Genomic DNA, 15,133 nt, shown 5'->3' with positions numbered 1-15,133 from the left:
TCAGGATTCTTTGTTTGTCTTTGGTTTTGGTGAGTGTGATTATGATATGCCTTGGTGATTTTCTTTTGGGGTCTCTCTTATATGGGGTTCGTTGAGCTTCTTGGATGGCCAGCTTTTCATCTTTCATTATATTGGGGAAGTTTTCTGTCAGCAGTTCTTCAATGATCCTCTGTGTGTTTTCCATTTTCTCCCCCTGTTCTTGTACTCCAATCACTCAAAAATTTTTGCTTTTGATTGTATCTTACTAGAGATTCTTTCTATGGATAAAATAGCCACTGAAAAATGAGACAACTACAAATACAGCGTTCCCTCCCTGGTAAAGTCATGTTTGCTGGCATGTCCCATGGTAAAGACCACCAGTTCAAAAAAATCTGCACTTGCTCACAGACCTTCGTGTCAGCATTGTAGTACCTTAGTATTAAACTTCAAAAGCAGGACCATGAGACAGTTTAGGAAATCAGGAAAATCAAAGCCAAAATAAACATATCTTTTTTTAAATGTGCATAGATAAACCAAAAACAGGAAAAATCATTTAAAAACCCCTAACCTATTCAGAGATGATCACATATTTTTGATTACTAATACATTTGAAAGATAATGTTGAAAAAAAAAAAAAAACAGCTATTAAAAATAAATAAATAATTGAACAAAAGTCCACAGTGATAGACAGTAGAGAAGACCAGAGTTTTGGAGTCAGACTTGACTTCTCCCTTTCTCTCACAACCCACATCCTCTCTACATCAGAACCTATCCAGCACTGGTCCTATCACAACCTACAGTGCTACCACTGGTACAGTCACCACAGTCACCATCATCCTTCATTTGCAACACTACAATAACTTCCTATCGCCCTGCTTCCAGGCTGCCTTACCTCCCACCCTGGCCATAATTTATTCTCCACAACTGCAACTGCAGTGCTTCTTTTAAAAGATAGGTGGATCAGGTCATTCCTCTGCTGAACACCTCTCATTGGATTCCCATTGTCCTCAGAATGTAGTTGAAATCCTTACAGGGGTCTACAAGGCAATACAAGATCTGGGGTCCCTTTACCTCTCTAGTCTAATTTTCTATTCTCGCCACTCCAGCAGATCTTGGCCTTGTTGGCATTCTTCAAAACCACCATCAAAATACTACTTCACAATATTTTCCCTTTCTATTCCTTCTGCCTTGAAAACTTTCTCTGGGTAGCCTTCAACCTCACTCCCCCATGTCTTCAAGTCTCTGATCAAATATCACCTTTTTAATGAAATCTACACCCCAAAACTATAGCAAGATAACATCATTTGTGCTAGTCTTTGTCAGTTATGCTAAAGAATCCCATCAGTGACAATATGCCAATCTTAGCAACATCTCTGTACAGTCACCCTCTTTTTGATCAAATATAATTTCAAAGCAAGGTTGTTCTTGACCTTTAAATAAGGCTGGTTATACTTATGCACATGGTGTACCAAGAATGGTAATTTACCCTTTGGCCTTTTACATTTCTTTTGCTGGAAGTTTTCATAAGGAATGCCAGGTTAAACTTGTAATATCCATCAAGGTTAAGATGCCGAGCCAGGAATTAGCCACCAGATTTCACCTGTAATACAGATTTAAGGATCCCTGGTGGTACAATATGTAAGGGCTCAGTGCCTACCAAAATGTCAATGGACCGAACCCACCAGTCATTCCACAGAAGAAAAGACCAAGTAATCTGCTCCCATAAAGATTAAAGCCAAAGAAACCTTGTGGGGGAATTCTACTCTGTCTTATAGGGATGCTATGAGTCAAAATTGGCCCAAAGACACAGAACAACACCATAGATTTGGCAGATTTCTTTTCCTCTCAAGGTCCCAGAATATCATGATGTTCGCAAACTTGTCAGGAAGTGACCTTTATTATTCACTTGTAAGGCTGGGATACCTGCAAGCCAGGTATCATGCCAGTTTTCCTGGGAGGATTTTCTAACAATTGGTTGCATAAAGTCAATCTTAGTTCCTTAAAAGTGTCTGGTCATATCTGACTCTAAGGGCATCCTTTTAAAATATGACATATCAGGCAAAGCATGGTGATGTAACCGATGTTTCCAATTATGTCCTTTTAACAAAGAAGACAGATGCTTATAGAACTTATGTATATAATTACATTGTCATGAAAATACAAATACTCATTAAGCATTTTCCATTTCTGGAGGATACAGACAGGGAGAAAAAGATAAATGTTCCGTTTCTGGTTACAAAAACATTACCTACTAAATTGTTATGAGAGATAGTTTAAGATAAAAGAAAAAGATTCCTTATATCTGGAAATGAGAACATAGAACATTAGCAATACTCCAAAGAGAACCCATAATAGTCCTTCGGACCACTCAGGCCTATGTATTTAATTTCTGTTGCACTCCATCTTGGGTTTGCAGTCTTGTGAACCCATTAGCTTCTCCACCATAGTTCTGAAAATCAAGCGCCTCTACCAATGATGTTATCACATTTGGGAATCTTGGTTATGCTAATGAGAACATATCCCTGTAGAACATGTCTTAAAGCTAATCACATTGACATATAAAGAGCAACATAGACACACAGACAAGTGAGCACAAATGGAAGAAAGATAGATGCCATGTGGAAATCTCCAAGGAAGGAGGAACTCCAGAGCTAGATAAGCTGAAACAAGGATTTTCCTCCAGGGCAGATAGAGAGGGAGACTTCCCCTAGAACTAGGTCCCTGAATTTAGACTTTCAGTCTCCAAAACAGTGAGAAAATAAATTTCTGTTTATAAAACCCACCCACTTGTATTTCTGTTATAGCAGCACCAAGAAACTAAGTTATTGGTGCACTTAATGAAGTGCAAACTCCGTAGTTTGGCGTTGAAGACTTTTCCCAGACTGGCCCTCATCATCTTCCTTAGTACTCCCAGTACTTTAGTCACAGTAACTAGGAGATGTTGAGTCAAGTAAACTGGATTAACAAGATATAGTGGCTCAGAACCTCTTCTTCTCCTCTGTAAAATAGTGATGATAATATATGTCTATTAAAGAATAATGACCATCTCCCCTATTTAAACTTAACTCTTTAACTTTCCCTGAAACTAACAACTTATGATGAAGAGAAAAGTCCTGGGATCTTATTGTGACCCAGGGCAGAACAGCCAGTGGTGGTAGCCAGCTATGATTTAGTTCTTCTGATCTCAGGATAGATGAGTTTGTGGCTCATGTAGACATGTTTCTTCTCTGACTGATGGTTGCCTTCTTATTGTTTACTCCTGGCAAGTAAAGACTTGTTACTGTGTCTTAGATAGCTGCTTGCCTGCTTTTAAGACCACAGATGCTACTCACTTTACTAGGATACAGATCATGATTTTTGAAAACTATGGTATGCCAATTGATTGAGTTCTCCCATGAGATCATGGTCCTAAGCTTTCAAACCCAGATAACAAATCTTGGAGGTATTTGGTTATGTCTGTGGAGCATCTGTATTTGTGTCTTCAATGAATCTTTGTGCCTGCACACACATATTTGTATTTACATGTACCTGTAGATGCTTCTATCTGTTCTCACCTATGTACACACCTGTACATACCCCATATACCAATATGCCTATATCCATATGTGCACAAGCACTCAATTTACTTTGGTTGTGCTGTGCTCACTACATCCACATTCAGTGCCACTTTTCCCTCACCAAAAAAAATTAACAAGTCTCTACAATCTAAAACATACTTTCCACTCTTCCCAGTAACATTGAACATTGGTCTCTCCCTATGTACCTATTCTTGTCTTCTTATAAAAGAGGAATCATACAATATTTGTCCTTATATGCTTATTTCACTGAGCATTATGCCCTCCAGTTCCGTCCATGTTGTAACATGCTTCGAGCACTCATCATTGTTCTTGATGGTTGCATTCGTGAGAAGTAATCCTTGGAATTTCTTGAGTAGCTGAGGTGTCTTTATTATTTGAAACCTTTTGACAACACCTGATAATTTGTGCAAATGAATAGGGGCTGGCGAGGCTACCAACACCACCTGGAGGCCAATATCAACTAACTTCAGGAAGGACATGGAGCATGAATCAAATTAATCATGCTAAGGTTAACCCTTTTACTTAAATTTCTTCTATATTTCCTCTCTTTTCTGCTTAAAAAACTTGCTGTAACTGGCCTGAGATGAGTCTCCCTGTTTGTTTGAACAAGAGAGATCTGCCTGTGTGCACACAGGTTAACTGCTTAAATAAACACTATATGCTTTAATTTCTTTGTGCTACAGTTACCATTTTGTGTTGTGCTGTCTAAAAGTGTTGTTTGTCATGAAAAGGAGAATTATGGGGCAGAACACAGGCCTAGGCTCCTTCTGCCTGTTGTTCAAGCCAGCCTCACATACAGAATATTTTGACATTCTTACCAAACCAGCTTCCACTTGGACAAAATTTACTGTGGGCCGCCTATAAAACTGGATGAGGTTCACCTTCCATTTTGTTTATGTCCTGAGAGCTTGACTTTGATCCAGAGAGAGCCTTCTCTCTGGTTTTTCACTTGCCAAAGGACACAGAGTGTCAGGTCTGCATTTGGAGATGGCCAACCCTTAGGATGTGACCCAAGAAACAAGACACATGAGCCTCACATTCCTACCAAATTTTCCAGGTCTCATGGGGTTAGTTAAGTCTCAATCCTCTCCTACTCTTGGAAAAAGTCCTACTAATTCTTGTGCCTATCTTTCTAAATGACATAGCTTAACAAAGGATAATTTGGGCAGTGCTTACCTTGGAGATTTTTTGAGATCGGTAAACTGCTTTATTTACTTACACTAGTTAAGAGAGGATCCTGCACATCTCAAAGAGATTGGAGTGCTTATTTTGATTGGTATGATATGGCTTCTAAAAGACAGAATAATTCCAATATTGCCTCTCTAACAGATTCTTTAAAACACACACAAGACAGGGTTAAATCCTCAACTTCAGGAGAAGTAACTGCTAGTCTTTTTACTCTCATAGCTCTATGCATGTATGTCATGTGTGTATATGTCACATTTTTTATCCTCTGGGTAGTGTTACCAAATTAGATTATAATATCCTTTCAAGGAGCTTTATTTTGATTGATTTAAATATAAATATGTATTTAAAAATTTAATAGTCTCAGCACTCCCAGAAATTAATAAAAATGAATTTTTAATGACAAAAATTTACTTCAACAGTAATTATGTTTTCAGTACAACAGCATAAATACCATTTTAAAGATCTTTTTAGTAACTTGAAATCTTGGATTTAGGCTAAATTAAGCAAGTTGTACTATACGGATTCTGTTCAAAATAGTAATTTTGTTCCAATGTAAAAAATCTAGTTGTTCTAGAATGAGAACAAAGAATGTGTGGGGCAAATCTCTATGTGTATGAAAAGTATAAGGTTAGTGGTAAAGGGATATTCTTATAGTCAAAGCTGACTAAGACTTGATAGGATTTTTTGAAATTTCTAGTATCAAATAGTATACAAAGCTAGAATTTGATTTTCTCTTTGCTAAAATGATAAAATTTTCTTTAATTACTGGGTTGCTCTTGGGAAGATCTTGTAAAAGCCTATCTTTATCTTCTTTGAGATCTTCCTGAAGGCAAAGATGCTATGTCTTATCAGAATAAATTTCTGATCTCATGTTGATCTTATCATGTCCTCAATTGTTTAGGAAAATCCAAATCATCTCACTTATGAAAAACCAGAGGGTTTTTTTTTCCCCCATAATCATATGTCCTCCTATAATTACTTTAAAAATGTTTTTATTGTCACTTTGGTTATATAGATATCCAAGTATTTTTCTGTTACCTGTGATTCTATTTAACCAAATGTTAAAACCTCTCAAAATCCAATCCTACACAATATCTTTGTACATGAAATTTGTCTTTTCACATTTCCTAGCAGGGTCTCAGAAAAGTCTCAAAATATTTGTTTTCTTTCTATTTGTAAACAGAAAGGCATACAAATTATTAGATTTATTTGAAATGTTATGAGTCACATGGGAAGTATTATCAAATCATAAGCGAGCCTTGCAAAAGTTTAGGACTTCAAGAACAGAGGAATTCACTCAAATCTGTGGATACTACAGGTGAAATCTGGTGGCGAGTTCTTGGCTTGGTTTCCTAGCTTTGAGAGATTTTTACAAACTCAACCTGAGTTTTCTTATAAAAACATTCAGCAAAGCAAATTTAAGAGGCCGATATGATAAATTGTCATTCTTGCTGTACCTATGTAAATACTTATGACCAATCTTACTGTTATGCATTGAATTAAGTCTAGTCTGGAAGGAGCTTGAATCTCACAAGTGTTTTGTATCTGTTGCTAAACAAAAAGTTGACTGTTCAAAACCACGCAGTGACACCACACAGCAAAAGGCCTGATGATCTGCTTCCTTAAACATTATAAACAAGAAAACCCTATGAAGTCGTACTCTGTAAACATAGGGTCATCATAAGACTGACTCTGACTGGACAGCAGCTAACAACAACATGTAGTCTGGAACGCAATCTAGAAGGTAAGCCCCATACTCCAGTTTGTGCTCAGGGCTGTATTTAGCAACAGTCAAGGTAAGTATCCATTTCTTTGATATTTATTTTGAACTTCAAATATCTTCACTCCCTCCATATTTCAGGAGAATAGTCCTGTGAAGTATGGAATGTTGAGGCCAGTATGATCCAAAGTCAGTGACTCTCACAAATCTTTTGGCTGAGTAAGCTAGTTAAAATGAGACAGAAAGAAGCCATGAAAGGACTTGGCTCCCCTGGCTGGTTGTGGAGTAGAGCACAGCCAGCAATGCAGGGAGGAGCCAGGGCCATGGTTCTCTTCCAGAAAGGGAAGTACACTCTCTACCTGGGCTATCATTGGCTGTCCCTCCCACCTGGGGTTATAAAATAGTGATTCTGAGTGTGTGTGAGGCACTTGCAGCCTCTATTCTGCCTTCTGCTCCACCTTGGTGTTGGGTTCTAGGATGGATAAGCGCCTCTTCCTGCTACTGCTGGGCCTCTCCTTGTTGTTGGGCTTCCTGCAAGGTAAGCTTCTGGGGGTGTCTGGAAGGATAGTGGGGGCTGGGTCTAGGCAAGCAGAACCCACACAGGTAGCTACGGATTGTTAGTCAATGGGAAAGTGAGGAGTGAGGTGCAAGGATAGTTCTGACCTTCCCCTTAGAGATGGTGTCCACAGCCTCCATCCCATCCCTACTTGTTTTCCTTCTCCTGTGCCTCCACCCTCCTTTGCTTCCTCCTTCACTTTTCGCCCAAATTTGCTCCTTTTCTTTTCTTCCTCCTTTCTCCCCTATTTTACTTCAGGCTCAACCCACTTCCCATGTTAGTACTGTCCTAGTGAAGTCACTGGACCAACACTCCAATTTGGTATTAAAAAGAAATAAAATTTATTGAATGAATGAACCACGGGAATGTATGCATTTAGTTTGGCTGTAACTGTATGCTCTGCCTTACAGACAAAACAAAGATATTTAACAAGTAGAGTGAGTACAGGTAACAGTTTCACATCAAAGCAATGGTAGGAAAGGAGGTGAGATTTACAAGGGTGGCAGTCAATGGTAAGACTTTCTTTACATCAGTTTCTACTGTAACACAAATCTCTCATACCTGACACAATGTAATGAGGGCAATACTTCTAAGATGAAAAGTATAAACAATTTTGACATGAAAGTTTAGTGATATAGTCGCAGCTTGGCAACTTAATTGGCATCTTTGGATACACAACTCACCATTAGTTGGTGTTGTGTTGTTGTTAGGTGCCGTCGAGTCAGTTCCAACTCATAGCGACTCTATAGGACAGAGTGGAACTGCCCCATAGGGTTTCCAAGGAGCAACTGTGGATTTGAACTGCGGACCTTTTTGTTAGCAGGCTAGGTCTTAATCACTATGCCACCAGGGCTCCGGCCATTAGTTATTAGAGCATAAATAAAGTGATAATGCCTAGGTATTTTCTGAGGAACTTCTTTTGAGGTGGTTAAAACAATATGTTTATCTATAGGCTGTAATTTACTTTAACCACTAAGTGAAGCTTTTTCTAAGTCCAGCATCAAGAACTCTCTTAACATAAACAGCACAACTGAGCTTTGTTTTCCAAATAGCAAACTTTAGCAGAAGTCTAATGGTTATCAGGAGTGTAGAAGTAAAACCTTCATTTTAATTTCACAATGGAGTGCTTAATTTTAGTCCTGAAATCCCCCCAATTACACCTACTGGCAAATTACACCTACTCAGCATTGGTAAGGTCCTCACAAAGTACTATTTCATGATACTCCCGAATTCCTCAAGCTTTCTTTCTGAGAGCCCTAAATTTGAGTTGAAAGAGAACTAGGAAGGTTCTTTGTGGGTGATGAAGACAGATGATGAGAGTTGTTTTGAAAGGACTGACAGGGGGTTCTCAGGTCACAGGATATGAGCCTGGGGGAGGTGCATGTAGATCATGATTTTTCTCTCCAGTCCATTTCAGGAAGCCTGAGTACCTGTGAGTATAGAAATTCTGTCTTTGCTTGGGCACAGGCCTTGCCCCAGAGGCACACATGATTCCTCTCCACAGAGGTCCTTGGTGCATGCCCCCCGAAGATGCAGGATAGGCTCCACTGATTTAAGCCAACGACAGAGAAATCAACCCACACTTTTAGCACAATAATCTATGCCAATGCATATGGGGACCTCACCATAGTTTACGCCAGGTGTGAACCAGGTGGCAGGCACCATCTCCTGATCAGCAGCAAAACTGAGCCCAGAAAGAGCCTCATTATACTGCTTTTGACTTTCCAGCTCTACAGTGTTACAAGTGTGCTTATGTCAAAGCTGATGGGAATTGTTTAGGAGGAAGAACCATCTGCCGTGCCAGGAATGAAGAGATGTGCATGCGGAAGAAGTACTACGATGGTAGGTGGGGAATGAGAAGGCCTCTTGGCATGAACCTTGCCAAATTTTCAGCAAGGTGGCTCTCTCTGGAGCTGGGAAGGGGCCAGAGCGGAAAGTGAGAGAGGATTTTTTTTCTCCTAAAGAGTTGGGACAGGGTCCTTTGGTTCTAGTGATGTATTGCCACTGACCCTTAATGGGACCAGTAAACCTATCAGGAGAAAAATAGTTTTCTGAAGGATCTCTGGGCCCTGGGTTCTCCAAGATCATTAGGCAAAAGGATGCTGTTAGATTCTGAGGAATGACAGGAATTGGGCTATAAACATTCCAGTGGGGCTAGTTTGTGGTAGGGCCCTTTGGGAAATGATAGCTCAGTAGGAAGGATTCGGGGCAGGGGGAGGTTGACCTACCAGGAGCCCATCTCAGTCATCTCAGTCCCTTCTCACCAAGCAGCTTGACACCCAGGGCAACATGCTGTTTAACCTCACTCATTGAATCACTGATTCTTCCTCTTCCAACAAATGTTTATTGCTTACCTCTTAGGTGGCAAATGGTTGCCTTCCTGGAGATGACTTGGAAGCAGAAATTAGGGATCACCTTTTCTTGTCTTTCTTCTCCAGGTAGAAAGGTCTTGTTTGGATTCCAGGGCTGTCGGATGAAGTGCAGCAACATGACCACAGTGAGAAGAGCTTTGCTAGTGGTTACTTCATGCTGCGAAAAGAGGAGTTTCTGTAATAGGTTTTAGAGTCTTCAATATTGATCCTGAGCCTTGATGCTCCAGTTCCGCCATTCTCTATTCTCATGTGTAAACCTCAAAGACTGGACTTTCTTTCCGCTGCATTGTCCAAGCCCTCAAACCTGCTCCTAACCAGCTACAAGTGTTTGAGTTTTAATAGCTCAATCTATCCAATAGCTGCTTTTTCCCTCTCATCATCTGTGGTGATCTATCCTTTCTTGGATTCTAGTCTCTCCCTCGCTTTGTTCCTTTTTTCTGCATAATTTGTTTTAAATTTGTTAAGGTTTGTTTTATGGCCACTGCTATGAACTGAATTATGTCCCCCAAAATAAATGTTATAATTCCTAACCTCTATGCCTGTGGTTATAATCCCCTTTAAGAATGGGTTGTCTTTGTTATGATAATGAGGCAGGATTAGTGTAGGATGTATCTTGAGTCAATTTCTTTTCAAATACAAAAGAGATTAAACAAGGCAGCAGAGCATAGATAAAGTAAGATGGAAGCTAAGACATATGGAGATCTGCAGTGCACCAGGAAGCCGAAGTAGAAGAGACAAGGACCTTCATCCAGAGACAACAGAGAAAGGCTTCCTCCTGAACTGATGCTCTGAATTCCAATTTCTAGCCCTCTAAACTGTGAGACAATAAACTTCTGTGTGCTAAAGCATCCACTTGTGGTATTTCTGTTATAGAAGCACTAGTTAACTGGAGTCCCTGTGAGTTGAAATTGACTCGAAGGCAATGGGTTAGGTTAGGTTAGGATAGACAGGCACAGTATAGTCTACTTTCATGAATGTTCCGGAACAGTTAAAAGGAAAGAATTTTCTACTACTGCTATGTATTCTACAAATGTCAATTAGGACTAGTCATTTGACAGTGTATTTATGTATTTAGATATTCAATCCAATGTTTTTTGTTTTTTTTTTTGTCAACCTGTTCTATTGATTACTGAGTGAAGAGTTTTGAAATCTCTAGCTATTGTTATGAATTGATCTATTTCTCCCTTTCCATTGGTGTTGCTTTACGTATTTTGTGATTCTTTTGTTAGTGCATAAAACATTCAGGATAATCTTGAATGTCTTCTTGGTGGATTTTTCTTGTTATCATTAAGTAATGTCCCTCTTTATCTCTGGTAATATTCATTTTCCTGATAATATAGCTACTCCAGCTTTCCTTAGATTAGTATTTACATGATACATCTTTCTATATCCTTTTACTCAGTCCATCTATCTATCTATCCATCTATCCATCTGTCTATCTATATCTTTATATTTAAAGTAGACTGTTTTTGAACACAGCATATAGATGGTCCTGGTTTTTTATACAATTAGAGAACCTCTGTGTTTAAATTGGTATGTTATAATTTTCACTTTTAATGTAATAATTGATATGGTCGGAGTAAAATCTACCATATTGCTAGTTGTTTTCTATTTTTCCCAAAGAAAAATATAGTCACTTTTTATGTCTTCTTTTAGATTTTGTATTTTTTGTGATTTCATTTTATCTCCATTATTATTGGCCTATTATTTATACCTCTTTTCTAAAATGTTTTAGTGGTTGCCAAGGCTTATGGTATATATCTGTTACTTATCATAATTTACCTTAAAATAATATTATACCACTGCACATAAAGGGAAGAAACTTATAAAAGTATACTTCCAATTTCTCCCTTCCTTTTCTTCATGCTATTGTTATTATATATTTTACTTTTACATGTACTAAACATCTCACAATACATTGTTACTATTTTTACATTAGATAACCAATTATTTTTGGAGAATTTAAAAATAAGTAAAACAGTGTCTTTTCTATTTACTTTCATTTATGCCATTTCTGGTGCCCTTCATGTCCTTGTGTAGACACAAGTTTCTATTTGCTATCATACTCCTATCTGAACAATGTCCTAAACATTTCTTGTAATACATTGCTGGGAATGTATCTCTCTCTCTCTCTCTTTTAGATAAATCTTTATTTTACCGTCAGTTTTAAAACTATGCTAGGTATAGAATTCTGAACTGGAGATTTTTCTATCAATGTTTGAAAGCAGTCACTCCATTGTCTACTGGATTGCATAGTTTCTAATGAGTATTCTGGTATAGTTCCAATTTTTTTTTTTTTTCCTCAGTGCATAAAGAGCTTTCTTCTCTTTCTGTTCTCAAGATTTTCCCTTCATCTTTAATTTTCAGCAGTTTGATGATGCTTTTTGTTTTGGTATTTATCCTGTTTGAGATTCCCTCAGTTTCTTGGAACTGTGTTTTAATGGTTTTCATTATTTTTGGAAGATCATGGCCATTGCCTCTAAGTATATACTGCTTGATCCTATCTTTCTTTTACTCGTGAGAAAACAATCACATATATCAGACTGTTTCATATTACGTGTGTCCAGCTATTTTTATCTAACATTGGGCATTGTGTGTAGAAGAGTAGAGACTGAGGTAAAAAGTATTGATGCCCAGAAAAGGACATGTCTCTTCCGTGCACACATTTAGTGTTAGGATTTGTCTCAATGTAGTCAGGAGCTGTGGTAGGTTGTTCTTTGTTGTTGCTATCATTTCTTTTAGTGCATCACAATCTTCAAATTCGTCTAGTGGTAGGTTGTTGTTTTATTGCACGTACGAAGATGTCAGGTGTGCTGGAAGGTTTTTCTTCATGTTCATCTCCTCATCAGCTTTCAGTTATCCCTGCATGACTGCACCACAGAAGAGATCTCTGTCATGGTTTGAACTGTGTCCCCCCAAAAATGTGTGTATCAATTTGGCCAGGCCATGACTCCTGGTACTGTGTGATTTTCCTGTATGTTGTAAACCTGCCTCTATGATGTTAATGAGGGAGGATGGGTGGCAGTTGTGTTAGTAAGGCAGGACCTGATCTACAAGACTGGATTGTGTCCTGAGGCAATCTCTTGAGATATAAAAGACAGAAGTGAGCAGTGAGACAGGGGACCTCATACCATCAAGAAAGCAGTGCCGGGAGCAGAGCGCATCCTTTGGACTGGGGTCCCTGTGCCGAGAAGCTCCTAGTCTGGGGGAACACTGATGAGAAGGCCGAGAGAGAAAGCCTTCCCCTGGAGCTGACACCCTGAATTTGGACTTTTAGGCTACTTTGACTGTGAGGAATTAAACTTCTCTTCAATAAAACCATTCACTTGTGGTATTGACAATCTCTCACCAAGCTATTGCTCTTCTCTCAGCAGTGCACCACTTCTGCTTGCTATTCAGTGCTAAGCTTATGGCTGACACAAAGGATTCTCTGTTTTCCTGGTTCAGCCACAGTTGAACGTATACTAAAATGAATGAGAAGAATTTATCAAAGAATGTGAGCTGAATAATATAAGCACATTTTCCTCACATGAAATGAGACTTACATCTTCAAATAGAAAGAGTTTACCAAATGTCAAGTATGATAAAAAAAAAAAGAACCCACTGACGCATATTGTGAAAATTCAGGGTTCCAAGTGGAAAGAAAAGCTGCTCTACTTTCCAACAAGGACAAAAACACCAAAAAACAAGCTTGTTGCCATCAAGGGTGATTCTGACACATGGCAACACCATGTGTTTCAGAGTAGAACTGCTTAATAATGTTTTCTTGCCTCTATTTCTATGGAAGCAAATTGCGAGACCTTTCTTCTGCAGTATGTTGGGTGGGTTCAAACACTCAACCGTTACGTTACCAGTTGAGCACAAACATTTGTGCCACAAGGGGACCTTTCCTAGAGAGACAGAACAGAAAAACTATAAAGAAATGAGAATAAAATCAACATTGTTCTCAGTAGCAGCCCTGGAAACTGGACATTCTCATGGGGTCTTCCAGATTTTAAGATTACAAAGGAAAGGTGTCAAGGATTGAATGTGTCTCCCCAAAATTTGTGTCAACCTGACTAGTCCATGATTCTCAGTATTGTGCAATTGTCTTCCATTTTGTGACCTAATATAATTGTCCTCCATTTTGTGTTATTGTGTAATTATCTTCCATTTTATGTGTTGTAAATCCTAAGCCTCTTTATGTTGATAGGGCAAGATTAGTGTGGGGTGTATGCCCTTACAAAAAGGTGTAACTCAAGTCAGAGTCTTTCTCAGGTTATGCCCTTACTCAAGTCACTGCCTTATGTCACCACCTTACTCAAGTCACACCCTTTCTTGATTCACACCTTCTATCTTCCAAGAGATAAAAGCAGAGAGAAGTGAGTGAGGGGACAAGGAACTAACTACCACCAGAAAGAACAGCCAAGAGCAAAGCACATCTTTGTACTCATGGTCCCTGTCCTGAGATCCTCCAGACCCAGGGGAAGATTCATGCCAAGACACATGGACATCTCAAAGGAACGCCAAGCTCACAGATGTCGAAAAGAGACAAGGATCTTCACCCAGAGCCAACAGAGATAGATAGCCTTAGAGCTGGGTGTTCTGAATTTGGACTTCCAGACCCCTAAACTGTGAGAAAATAAATTTCTCTTTATTAAAGGTATCCACTTGTGGTATTTCTGTTATAGCAACACTAGATAACTAAGAAAAAAAGGTATTTCTGTCTTCCTATCCTCAGAGACAACTCAAACACAAGGAGAATGAGAGTCAAATTCCATACTTTAACTTACAGGGAAAAAAAGCACATGTAATATCACAATATGAAACAGGAAGATGGAAAACCAATGAAGGAGTGAGAAATGACTTGACAGGAGGAGACATGGAAATGTAAGGGTCTGCAGAAGGTGTATAAGAAGAACCCAGTGAGGCTTAGAAATGGAGCCATCAGGAACTACAAAGGTGGGATAAGGCTATAGCCTAAAAAAAAGGGAGGAAGTCCATTCTCTACCACACCCCACATAAGAGGATAATTGCTTCCTCCTCTTATCCCTCAAACAAAAACCCAAACCTTTTACCATGGAGTCGGTTCCATCACATAGCAACCCTATATGTGATGTGGTTAAGCACTCAGCTTCTCATCAAAAGGTCAGTGGTTCAAACCCACCAGCAGCTCCACAGGAGAAAGATGAGGCAATCTGCTTCTGTAAAGATTACTGCCATGGAAGTTCTACTTTATCATATATGGTCACTTTGAATCTTTTCCCCCTAGAAACAGAGAAATTTATTCACAGAGCTACAGATGCTGGACCCCAAGTAGAACTGGAGACAAGATGAAGTGACAGCCTGTAATAAGGATGAAATGGAAGTCTAAATAGAGAATAGTTATGACCCTATTCACCCTCCATCTAAACAAAACCCAAAACCAAACATACTGCCTTAGAGTGGATTTCAACTCATAGCCACCCAATAAGACGGAGTACAACTGCCCCATAGAGTTTCTAAGGCTCTAAATATTTAGAGGAGCAGAAGGTGGGTGGGAATCACCAACCTTCTGGGTCATAGCTGAGCACTTTAACCACGATGCCACCAGGGCCCCTGAGCCCAACATTACTGGTCCCAGAATGCTGGAGAGACTGCTCTTCTCATGCAAAGAGGAGTTGGGCCCGGCTACCACCGCTGACTGCTCTGACCAGGATCACAACAGAGGGTTCTGGACAGAGCTGGAGAAGGATGTAGAGCATAATTCTAACTCACAAAA

This window comes from Trichechus manatus, unplaced genomic scaffold, assembly GCF_000243295.1.
Source record: "Trichechus manatus latirostris isolate Lorelei unplaced genomic scaffold, TriManLat1.0 scaffold00088, whole genome shotgun sequence".
Lineage (NCBI taxonomy): Eukaryota > Metazoa > Chordata > Mammalia > Sirenia > Trichechidae > Trichechus > Trichechus manatus.
This window is presented reverse-complemented; position numbering follows the sequence as displayed.